General features: G+C 40.5%; 1 protein-coding gene across 2 annotated transcripts in view; it reads left to right on the forward strand.

The window, feature by feature from the left end:
* CenG1A (Centaurin gamma 1A) overlaps positions 1-12,288 on the forward strand; it is a 124,799-nt gene that overhangs the window by 69,690 nt on the left and 42,821 nt on the right. The gene's annotated exons all lie outside the window — the stretch shown is intronic.

A 12,288-nucleotide genomic window follows, 5' to 3' on the forward strand; every position in this document is an offset into this window, starting at 1 on the left:
AGGGCTCTTCTGGAAACGAGCTTTCTCCTTCTCCGAAAAAAAAAATAAGGGCTCACATCTCTACTCTCCACATCCCTCTACTCGAGATTAACCGCAGGCAAACGTAGTATCAGGAGAAATTGATTCGCCTGATGCGAGAAACGTGCTCAAATGTCAGTAATTTGTGAGGAAGCATCGGCCTCGGATCAGTAGCGTGGCGTCAATTGCGATATATCGATTGTTATGCCATTTAAACCTATGGTAAAAAATCGATTATTAAGGCGTTCGCTGCGAACACCCGGTTTATCGATCCTTTTTCATAGGTTTAAATGACATAACAATCGATATATCGCAATTCAAGCCACGCCACTGCCTCGGATTCGCTCCCGCTCTGCTACCTTCTTTCCTCTCTCAGTTCAATCCATCCTAATCGAAAGGCTCCAAACTCGGACACTTTGATCCAGCTTTGCCATTTAGGTTAATCCCGAAGCCTCCCTCTCCCTCCCCTTCCCAACGCGACTCCGTCCGTAGGCAAATCTGCGGTGCTCTCTGATCTCGGGGATCCGCGTGGAACACCTTGTTAAATTTAATTTCCTTCGCATTCGACCGATTTTCTCCGCGGTTGCAACCTTCTGTCGTAATGGGTCAGTCGCGCTAGTCATAGAATTATTGATGGTTTGAACTTTTGGATTAGTAAAAAATAATCAAATCCGCCAAAACGCCAAAGGTCACTACCACGGTAGTGTATACCATGGTTTCTTCCGCTGTGGTTTTATTAATCAGTGATACATGCTTTTACACTGTTTTCTCGACGAAAAGCACGGATGAAACCAGGGTGGAAGAAACCATGGTATGCACTACTGCAGTCGATGACGTCAGTCGCCGTGTTTTACATTGAGCAACCAGTGCAAACGAGTGGATCACTGATTGATGAAACCAAGGCGGAAGAAATCATGGTGTGCACTACCGCGGTCCATGACTCTACACGTCGTATTTTTTGATGAGCGATGTCGCCGTTAATATTGGACGTACAAACTTGGCGTTTAAATAGATTTTGTTATGTTTTGCTAATTTGTAAGCTTACTCCACTGGAACACGATTCTGTGACTGCAAAACTTGAACTTGACCTCGTTTATTTCGTCGCTTGGCTGGCATAAGGGCTAAACTACACATTGAGATGAGCCCGGAAAAGCATTGAAATGTATGGAAGACAGGGTTCATTGCAGAGCGTAGTTGCGTCTTTATGTCAGGGAGGCGACGATTTGACGGCTTCAGTAGAGTCTTGCGTATTTTCATTGTAATTTATCAAAACTTCCGATTAAAACTGTATTCAAGGAAAAAAAGTGGTGGAGTTATCCTCTAAAATTATGGCGAAGTCCCAATTTGTTGGATAATGTGGATATATTCAATTAATTGAGGTAGTTGCGATATTTAGGTTAGTAGCCTAATTTTTTGGGATACTGCAACAACTAATAGGGGTACTACCCAACAGTAATTGAAATCAATTGGAAGTGTCCAACTTGAGGTTTAACCCCTACCTCTTCTGTCTCCGTATTTCCTCCCCCCCTCCCCAAAAAAAAAAACCAACCAAAATACTTCCTCGAAATATTTTATATCTTTGAATGAGTGGAGAAAATTCAGAGAAATGTTTAAGAAAAACTGTCGATTGGTTCTCTTTGAAAAACAATTAAAATATTAGCGGAAGTAAGCAACGTTGCGATCGAAGACAGGCATTTTTCAACTTCAGCCATCAAAATTAAAATTGTTTACAAGCCGGGAAATTCTTCGCAAAACATGCGCGCCAGATGTCGCGAGATTTTTAAACTTTCGCTTCTCAAACTCGTCAAATGGAACTACTCGTTTTCAGTCAGTTAAATTCGAATTCAAATTTTTCTGAAAGAGAAAGGCAAGGAATCTGACGAGGATGCCGATGCTTGGCGATGTGAACAAGATTCCAACGTATCCCCGCAGGAGAGTTTCCATCTATGATGCTCAGAATGTGGTATTGAACAGCTACCATTTTCCTTATTATTCCCCCTGTTACCACCAAAAGTAACATCTCTTTATCTTTCCTCTTTTCATCTTCCCCTCATGTCATCGTATCTATCACGAAATCGCAAACAGAAATCGTCTAACTCTCAAAAAAGGGATTAATTCACTAATCGACCAGCGGAGCTTGTGTTGCCTACATTAAAAATTGAAGGCAAACTGGCATGACGTTAAGTCAATTCTTACCGTTTGGTCAAAAGCTCCTGTTTGTGCGTCTCCGAGTAAGGTCGCGTGCGTGCCATGTCACGATGATACCACTATTCGACCACGTGGGAGATTTTATTGCCTACATTGAAAATTGAAGGCGAACTGGCATGACGTTTAAGTAACTTCTTAACCGTTTGGTCAAAAGTTCCTGTTTGTGCGTGTCTCGAGTATGCGATACCACTATTCGACCACGTGGGAGTTTTTGTTGCCTACATTGAAAATTGAAGGCGAACTGGCATGACGTTTAAGTAACTTCTTACCGTTTGGTCAAAAGCTCCTGTTTGTGCGTGTCTCGAGTAGCGTGCGCGTGCGTGCCATTTCACGATGATACCACTATTCGACCACGTGGGAGTTTTTGTTGCCTACATTAAAAATTGAAGGAGAACTACATGACCTTAAAGTAACCTCTGCCCATTGGGTAAACAGCTCTTATTCGTGTGTACTCCGAGTGAGCGAGCTATTTCATGATGATACCACTGCTAGACCACGTGGGAAACTCGTTATTTGTCGCTGATGCTCAGAGTGCTAGAGAGTTTTAACCGATCAGAAAAAAAAAATTCGCTGAAAGGTCATGATGGACATTGCTGGTGAGTTGAAAATAAACTGTTGTACATGAAAAGGAGCCACGCGGAGAACAAACTTGATTTTGCTGCTGGAAACTACAATTTCTGGCTCATTGTAGAAACAACAAATTTGTCATTAGTACTCCCATGCAGATAGTTGTTTTCATGGATAAGCCCGAAACTGCAGTTCCTAATTGCAAAATGTAGTTCAGTTGTTTCACTCCATTGACAACCGTTTTCTCAGTTTAGTAGCTGTTCCAGTTAACATAATTATTGGGCAGATTAAAACGGAGTTTCGCCAGCACCCGGTCTTGTTGCTGTGAAGTGAAGAAAGCATGGAAACAGTAAAGGAACATGGATAAAAACAAAAAATAAGTTAAAGAATCACTAAGAATTTCTCCGAGTCCTGAAGCAAAAATTGGAGTTTAAAAATTCAAACAGAAGCTTATCTCTAACAATCAATCGGGGTGGCTAGCGCCCTTTTAAACAGTGTTCCCAGGTGCTCCTATCTTAAAATGTCCGTACGCTCTCCGGATGAACTCGGGGAGGCTCGTGTATATCCGTGCCGCTCCGTGCTCCGTCCGTGTTCCGTGAATTCCGTTTCCGTTTCCGGTTCCGGCTCCGGCTGTTTAGTTGATGATGTTGATGTTCTCTTGATCTCTTGTGACATTCAAGTACCTATGTCCTCTAGAAAGCATTGACAGGAAAAAATAATCGGAACAATTATAGGTGCCTACATCAAAAAGCAATAATTCAAAAGAAAGGAGCTGACTTTTCATGAAATTCATAATTCCTAACCCATTGAACTGATTGAATAACACATAAATTAATGCAGAAAGGTCCTGTATGATACCTGGGTTTTATTCGTGGCTTCCTTATATCAATAACATTGGCGAAATTGAGAAAAAAAAGTAAGAAAAAATGTCTGAGTGATCAAACACAAAAGCACAACAATACAGAAAACAAGGACGGACCTTAAATGAAAAGGCTGAATTTTGATAAGAATACAATATAATTAATGCGAAAAGTATCTAATTTGTTCCCGAACGATACCCGGCTTTCATACTAAACATAATTGTATCAATAACTTACGCAAAAGTAATAAATATTGCAAAGAAAAGCGGATTAACAGATGCACGGACTGGGCCGGGCGGGCGCACGGACATAAATGAAATGACTGAATTTTGATAAGAATACAATATAATTAATGCGAAAAGTATCTAATTTGTTCCCAAACGATACCCGGCTTTCATACTAAACATCATTGTATCAATAACTTACGCAAAAGTAATAAATATTGCAAAGAAAAGCGGATAAACAGACGCACGGACAGGGCCGGGCGAGCGTACGGACAAAATAAGATAGGGAAAAATTTTCCCATAAGGTTTTTGTCCGTACGCTGTCCGCGCGGGTATAGGGAATGTCCGCGCGGCGCGGAAATATCCGCACGCCTGGGAACACTGCTTTTAAAAGGACCCCCGAGTTCTTAGAAAAAGCTCAATGGTCGGTGTGTCTTAGCGGCTAGCGGCGGACGACACATAGCTCAAGACAAGTGACAAAAGGAGATAGGAAAGAGAAGAGGATCACTCTGACAGGGAGTGCGACTGAACATGAGATATGAGTATGGAACACCTCTCCGACCTCCCCTCTCAAAGAACTCACCCTCGTTTTGTGTCCCATGTCACCGACACAATGCTAAGTCACCTTCCTCATCCGCCAAAGCACCCCAACAACGGCACCGGACACGGTGCGCACGGTCCCTTTCAAACGTCGAGAGGAGCGTCACGTAAAGTTGACGGATGAAAGATCATTTCTTGAGCGCTTCCGGGGCTTGTTTTTATTAGTTATGAGTGGCGTTACCGAGACCATTTTTTGCGAGGCTTTCCATTGACTTTGCGGTTGATATTTCAGTATCGTTTTTTGCCTTTCTCTCTCCTCTAGCTTTGTTTGGTGTTTGATTACGCATAATTAGTCATTTCTGGCAGTTTCTCATTTTATTGCTCCGTCTGAAAAGTCCATCAAGGTGTCCCGAATTTTGTTAGCTGCGGCTTTGTGGTCACGTACTGTTGAGGCATAGATTTTTTTATTTTTTTTTTATTCGCCACCAAAAGGTTCACAGAGGACATAAAATTACATCACATCGAGAGAGAGAACAAAAGAAACAAAATTAAAAAAATTAAATTATATACTGAATAACTATAAAGTAAATATACACTTTGGGTGGTCGGTATCCACCGTTAGGCGCGTCATCAGCAGTGGAGCATACATGTTGACTTTGTTTTTATATCGCTGGTTGACGGTTTTTACTGTTGAGAAAGTAAGGATTCTCGAGCCTGTTGTAAAAAAAGCTCAACTTACGCACAGCTCGAACTCAACGGAAAAAGAGTCTCTTGAATCTAGAGTCCAGACTTTTAAAGATTCGACAAGAAGAAATATTCTTGATTCAATCGAAATTTTGCTAGAATCGAGAAGCAGGCTTCTTGTTTTTAGTAGATTTCCTTTTAATTCAAGCAAAAATCCGATGGACTTCAGAGTACTTTTTACAGTCAAATTCTTTAAGGGTCCAGACTTAGGGTCCAAGAGACTTTTTTTCCCAGTGTTTAAAGTACACTTTTCCCAACTTGGAGTCTTTAGAGGTCAGGTTTCGAAACTTACGGCCGACAAAACCGTATCCTTGGCCCTGGTTGACCAAGAAAATAGGAAAGAGTTCAGGGGAAAGATTATACCGAAAAGGCTTATACAATTAGATAAAATAGGTACATGTCAGCCTGAACAGATATCCCACAATTATCTGGTCCATACTGGTCTGACTTCTGATCAATGGAAAAGCACACCATTGACCAATAAGAGGCTTTTACAGCCGTCAAGAGCAAAAAAGCCGGAATTTTAGTTAGATTTTTCATTTTTTCTCCACCTATATACATTGCTCTTTTAAGAGAAAATATGCTTAGCCTCATTCTTCATGTTGCTAGTTTGAGTTGTCAGCCGCATATCCATGATCATTCTGAGGACACAAAGAATAAATATATGAATGGTTGTTCTTTTCCCAACGAAACATTTTGTCATAAAAAATTCAGCTGTAACTCCTTACGACATTTTTTTTTTTTTTTTTGGGTGACAGTTTAAGTCCCTTGGCGAATACATCAAGTAGTGTTAGGCCGGAATTTTAAGACGTTACTCGAAACTTCCTCGACTCGAGATTTCCTTGAGTACGCTTTTCGAGTGTCCTCGAGAATTGACGGTATTTTAAGACGCGACTCGAAATTTCCTCGACTCGAAACGCGCTTCGAGTCACCTCCAAATTTCCTCAAGTGAATTTCGTTGAGTCAATCTCGAGATTTTCGTGAGTGAGGTACTGAGGTCCCTCAAGGGAGTTCTGAGGAAACTTGGTTGAAAGTGATTTGTTTTGTTATGAAAGTGAATTTGAATGAAGTGAATTTTTTTATGAATTTTATTGCTAAAATTTAATTTTACCCACTTTCCCTTGTTTACTTTAGATATGTATGCTATTTTTCCCTTCAAAGAAAAAAGTATACTGTTTTTCCTCTAGAACTTCTCCTTCTCAGTTGCAACTACCTTACAACTTCGGTGTTTTGAAACGGTAGCTGAAGGGCGATTTTTGGGGGTCACGGACATTGAATTTCAACATTTTATATTGTCATAGAGGGTTAATTTTTCAGAGTAAAAAAATCCTTAAATCCACCCCCGTGCGAAGAGCATCCCCTCCTTTCCCTCAAAGCTTCATCAAAGAAAGTGAACCTCAGAAAGAGCTACTGAAGAGTACAGCGCCACGGGTACTACGCATCCCAAGTAGCACAGTGCAACGAAAATATTGAAATTAAATTGCAGTTTGATTTCAATACAATTGTAATTTTTTTACCATTAAATTGCAACATTTTTACATCATTTAGTCGATTTATGCTGATTTTAAACAATCAACAAAATGAGTTCCATGTGTCAGAAAGATAGGCAATATGCAATGCATTGAAAAATTGCAACAAGTTTCAATAAACGGGACCCCTTCAAATAGGAGCTAGGCAACATACACAACACTCAGTGGAATTGCAATATTGTTACAATGTAATTGCTACTTATGGCAATCTGTGCACTTGGGATTTTGGTCATGCACTTTACGAAGCTACTTTCAAATTCAAAGTCCTCATCAAATAGTGATCCTAATGCAATTCCAAGGGCATTAATGGGTTTCATTTGACGTGGAGTTGATGTAATTGATGTTCAATAAAATATTTTTATGATAGTTTTAAAAGTTATTCCCGTTTTTTGTCATCTAAGACATTACATCGTTTGTTTCGGTGAAAAAACATTTGGTTCCCTGAGGTATTGTTTTTAATCAAAAATAATAACTTGCAAAAGTCTATCTTGGTTTTTAACCTAATTTACTTTAATTTAAACATGGGTTTTCCACGAAATAAAGAAATAGCTTTCATCCTGAATTCATCTTCGTCCCCCGCCCTCCCTCCTACTCCTCCAAAAAAAACCTGAAGAACCTGACACTGAATTTTCAGTTTTTCAGGGAGAAAAATGTTCGAGCAACTCATTATTCCCCCATTCTTTGCTAACACTCCTGTAGGTAACTCCCTAGAAAATCAACATAAAAATTGACAGATTGGATTAAAAATGGCCTCATTTACTTCTTCAGTAAAGTGAGGCAGAATAATGATTTTGGGGCCTCAGATTTCTAACAACTGAGCGCCGAGTCTCAGAGAAACATACAAACAATTTCCACTGGTTAGGCTTCCCGAGCAATGAATTCCTTAAAAAATAGAATTTATCAGGGCGATTTCTAGTGACGCCATGGGTGCCAGGTATTGCAAAAATAGTGAGAGCATAATTAAAAACATACAAAAGGACACGAGAAAACACATGAACATGCTCACTCTAACTTTTTGCACCTTGGCCTCTCCCTCCTTCCCCCCAAAAAATCATCATAAGAACTAGAGGAGAAATGAAGCACTGAGAAAAGATCAAGTTTGTCCCATCAACAAAAATGAAGCAATATTTGAGTGAGGAATTCCAATGTTTCTGAGAAGAGAGAATCAAATCAGTTAATTTATGAGCAGCTTCACCACTTCACTACAAATGTGGACACTTGGTGACGAAGTAATTTTAGCTAAGCATGTAGTCAAAACAAAATGGGCATTTCAGGTCAAGGTTAATAGCCGAACCTAAAAGAAAAATACTGTGTGCTGAAGGAATGAAAGTTATAGAACATGATGTCATGAATACTCACAGAAAATCAAACTCTCTGCACTATATGATAGAAGATTTGAAGGATGAGAGGGTACGTGGAAGAGTGAATTCAGAGGCTGATGAGTTGCGTTGAAATTGACAGCTGTGGACAATCAATCCATGGTCTCCGCAAATTGTTTAATATCAAATCAGCAGAGAACCATGATCTTTGAATGAGACAGCCACTAGATACACAAACTGCTGAGGTAGGTTGCTCTCTTAAATGCTGGGCAATGGCCATCTTGGAAACTCTTGAGTCTGACACTTTGATGAGAATAGCATTCGAACTGCCCATGTGCTGCAGTGTGTCGGGATAAGTGAATATTATGACTCAGTAGAGATTCCTTTGGTTCAGGATTAACTTAGGTAAATACCTGAGGGCCAGGAGACCGTACACATTTTAATTTCAAAGAATTATGAGCACTTGACATACCAACCCAAAGAAAAGCATCATGATAGCAAAGTTCTCTAGATTAGGCAATCAGTTGCGCATCGCTGTTAGAGCTTGCTCATCGCATGTTGAGACGAATGTCATTATCTGATCAGCTCCAAGTCAGCAGCAATATAACAGGTTGATACATGCTTTCAGACAGCACCATTGGTGAGCAGTGACAAGAAAATACTAGACTTTTGTCTCAACATACACTCAGTGAGCTCTAAAACGCTTATTAGGTAGAATAAGATTGATAATCATGAGAGATACGAATCGCGTAATGTGGCCTATGCTTGTGCTTTCAGAGGCCAAGTAGAAAACTTCTATTAAATCATGTTCAGAAACTGGAAAATGAAGAAAAACCTGATCTCTAAAGTCACAAATCTGCTTCATAGGTACAGTGTTTAATGTTCAATGTTGACTCGATAGAACTTGTGTTTGTGAAAACCAGCTGACAACTTGATGAATCACAATCTTAACCAAAGGGCTTTGAAAGAAGATGCTTTTGAGTGAGGGTATGGTTTGTAATTTTTGATAAGTTACCTGAGAGAAACGGATATTCCTTTGCTATAAATCACATGTAGACAATATAAATGAAATAATAAAGCACAGGGTTTCATAATTGGTACGTATTTGAGACGCTGACGCTTGGATAAGGGCTACACTATCAACTTTTCTCCGGAGAATAAATCACGCATTTCCGAGAAATTTCACAGAGAATTCATGATGGAATACATGTATGATGAAAATAAGTACTGAGGAGAAAAGAAAGGTTCAATCACCGAGAAATTCACTTCCATTCAATCGCATGAATGTTAAGCATCTGTGGTGTGGGTTTAGCCGTGTTCTCAAAGACGATTAGGATCCATTGAACGCTTGAACTATGACACAAAGGGCTATATCACATAAAGAAACACAAAAACCACTAAGAAATCGAATTATTAACTTTGAAACAATTAATTAAAAGGATTACTGGTCTGGCACTGATAAACAAACAAACAAATACAATGAATGGCCGGGGCCGCCTTCTCACCAGTCACCATCTCACGAATGCATACTCAAGCGGATGAATCAGAAATTAACTCATGGCCCGGGAATTTATGAAAGTAGCCGCTAAAGTTTAATTTGACGCACTTTTCCATGATTATTATTCCAAATAAATTCCTAATCTGTTCTTTAATTGACGTTGAACGTCATTCTCTCACCTGGAAGCCATTTTTTTTTTTTGGACGACGGAGTTTCGAGTCGAGGAGATTTTCGAGTTGAGTAGATTTTCGAGTCGAGGAGTTTTTTCTCGAGTCGAGTGAGTTTCGAGTCGAGACGGTTTGGAGGTTCCTCCAGTCGAGTAAATCTCGAGTCGAGGAAGTTTCGAGTAACGTCTTAAATTCCGGCCTCAGTCTACCCCTGCTTGACGAAGAGAAGAAGAAAAAGAAAACAACCTGAGCGACGGTAATGTCACGGTTATCCTTTACGTATGGTACGAACGTATAACCGTCGCGGTGCGAGATCTGCCGTGCTAAGGAAAAACGCCATATGAACCCTTAGGCGTTGCCAAATTTCCTTTGATGAAACGCGAATTTCCAGTTAAACTTATGAATATTTTCCTCCCAATTTTTCAGATAATTTTGTTCGCGATTTCACCTAAAGATTCTGGAAATGTAAAGGAAGAATATTCATAACTTTCCTCAAAAATAAACATTTTATCGAAGGAAATTTGGCAACTCTCGAATGTTCATACGGCGCTTTTCCTTAGCACGGCAGAGATACCCACTGCGCCTTGTGGCGCTCAATCGCTGCCCACCCCCCCCTCTTCCGATGCCCCCCCCCCCCCCCCCCCGGTCCCGGTGTTCGGCTCAAGGAATGTCGAAATAATTGTTCGTTATCCAACAATGACGGTCCATATTACTTTTCGGAAAACGGTTTTTCTATGCCGCTGTCATTTTCTTTCTCTCTCTCTCTCGCGATTTTTCTACTCAGCGCAGTGGTCCAGCCACTCTCCTGTTCAATCACCTTGCCTTTCGTCTCACGTCTGTCGCCGATCATCTCGTCCAAGCGGCATTGTCATACCGTCAAACAGTCCGATTTCTGTGTGATGCAACCGTGTAACAGTGCTTCAAGCAGCCCCGTGTGGTGTTTGCTTTGCCTCTGACCGTGGACGTCTTAAACTCAATTTCAGGATAACTTGTTTCTGCCGGAGCACTTACAGCTGAGAGAATGGACGTGTCGGTAATTTTGTAGGTTAGGTCATGGAGCTCTTAGGACCCAAAAGGGCAGCCAACCTTTGAACTCAAATTATACAGAATGATGATTAATAATTACAATTATCACAATCCGTCGTTTGTGCAGCTCGTATTTGACTTAAAATATTTGCTTGATTTTGATATCGAAATCTGAATATAGACAGCGGCGTTTTCCTAGCGTTTTTCTTGGAGGAAGGTTGGCAGCCCTTTTGGCCCCAAGAGCTCCATGTTTTTTTGACATGTCCATATTCTCCCCAATGGGCACTCTAGTTTCTATGTAGCTGATTTTTTTTCGGAATTATCTTAACCGGGACCATACCCCCTTGAGAGCTCTTTCGACTTACTTGGATTTCTTATCGAATTTCAAGTGCTTGAGTAGCCGCGCACCTTGAAAAATCGCCCGAATCTACTTGAAACTCCTGGAATGGCAGCTGCAGCCCGGGAGATTGTCCACTGAATGAAAGCTCTCGAAGCGTCGAAGAGCGTTTCCATGTCACGAATTTTTTTCTTGACGGATAGGTTTTCAAAAGGGAACTTCCAGTCAAGGTATATTTTAAGGCTTTTCAAATCGATCTGTACAGTCTCGCAAGTAGGTCTGTACACTGATACTTGACAATTTTTCGAAAGCTCTCGAAAAATACCCGAGAGACGTCAATTTTATGAATCAGGACCACTTGAAATGTCATCAAATGACGTACCTTGCTTTTGGTTTTGAAAAATTGAAAACTAAACACAAAAGTTTGATCAGTACGAGAAGTAAAAACACAAAATAGCCCTAACCTTTGGTTGACTTTGGGGTCTTACAGTCTTCCATTGTTTTCTGCACTAAACTCACCACCAACTGTACCACAATCAACACGAAATCTGGGATGGTTTGTGTTTCACTTCCTATACTAACCTAAAGTAACGCAAGTACACAAATATTTTTATCGGTGCACGTCTTTGAAGTTCGAGCGTGCGTGGTCAGACAATTCGCCTTCAATTCGTAGGCTAGGCAAACAGCATTGCCGTAATGTTCGAATAGTTGTATCTATTCAGTTGTACGCGATTATAGTCTCGTGATGACAAGTACTGACAAGCCACCACTGAACGATTTTTTCGGAACTTCTAAAGTCCCAAAATGTTCCGGATCTTCTGCATTTTCCGGAGCTTTCTCGGACTTTCGAAAAAATCTATTAAGACTCCCGGAACTTCTGACGGTCATGGTGTTGGAGAAGTTGGAACAAACAAGTTCCGAATCCCGGAACTTTAGACGGACATGCAATGGGAGCACTGCAAATATGTCTGCTTTAAAAAGCGAACTCACCCGGCTGACCACGTTTTTACCAAGGTCCGTTGGTACCTTTACCATCACACTTTTTTTTACCAATTATTGGTAATTTTACCAAGACAGACTGGTTAGCTTATCTAAAAACCGGTATTTTTACTGCTTTTTTCAGGTAAGAATACCACTTTTATTGGTAATCAATTCCCGGTAACTTTGCCATTTTATCTCGGTAATTCTACCACAGTCGATAAAAAATATTGGCGTTTTTACCAAGGTCCAGTAAAATTACCGAGAAAGTTC

Source organism: Bemisia tabaci, chromosome 4 (assembly GCF_918797505.1).
Source record: "Bemisia tabaci chromosome 4, PGI_BMITA_v3".
NCBI classification, from domain to species: Eukaryota; Metazoa; Arthropoda; class Insecta; order Hemiptera; family Aleyrodidae; genus Bemisia; species Bemisia tabaci.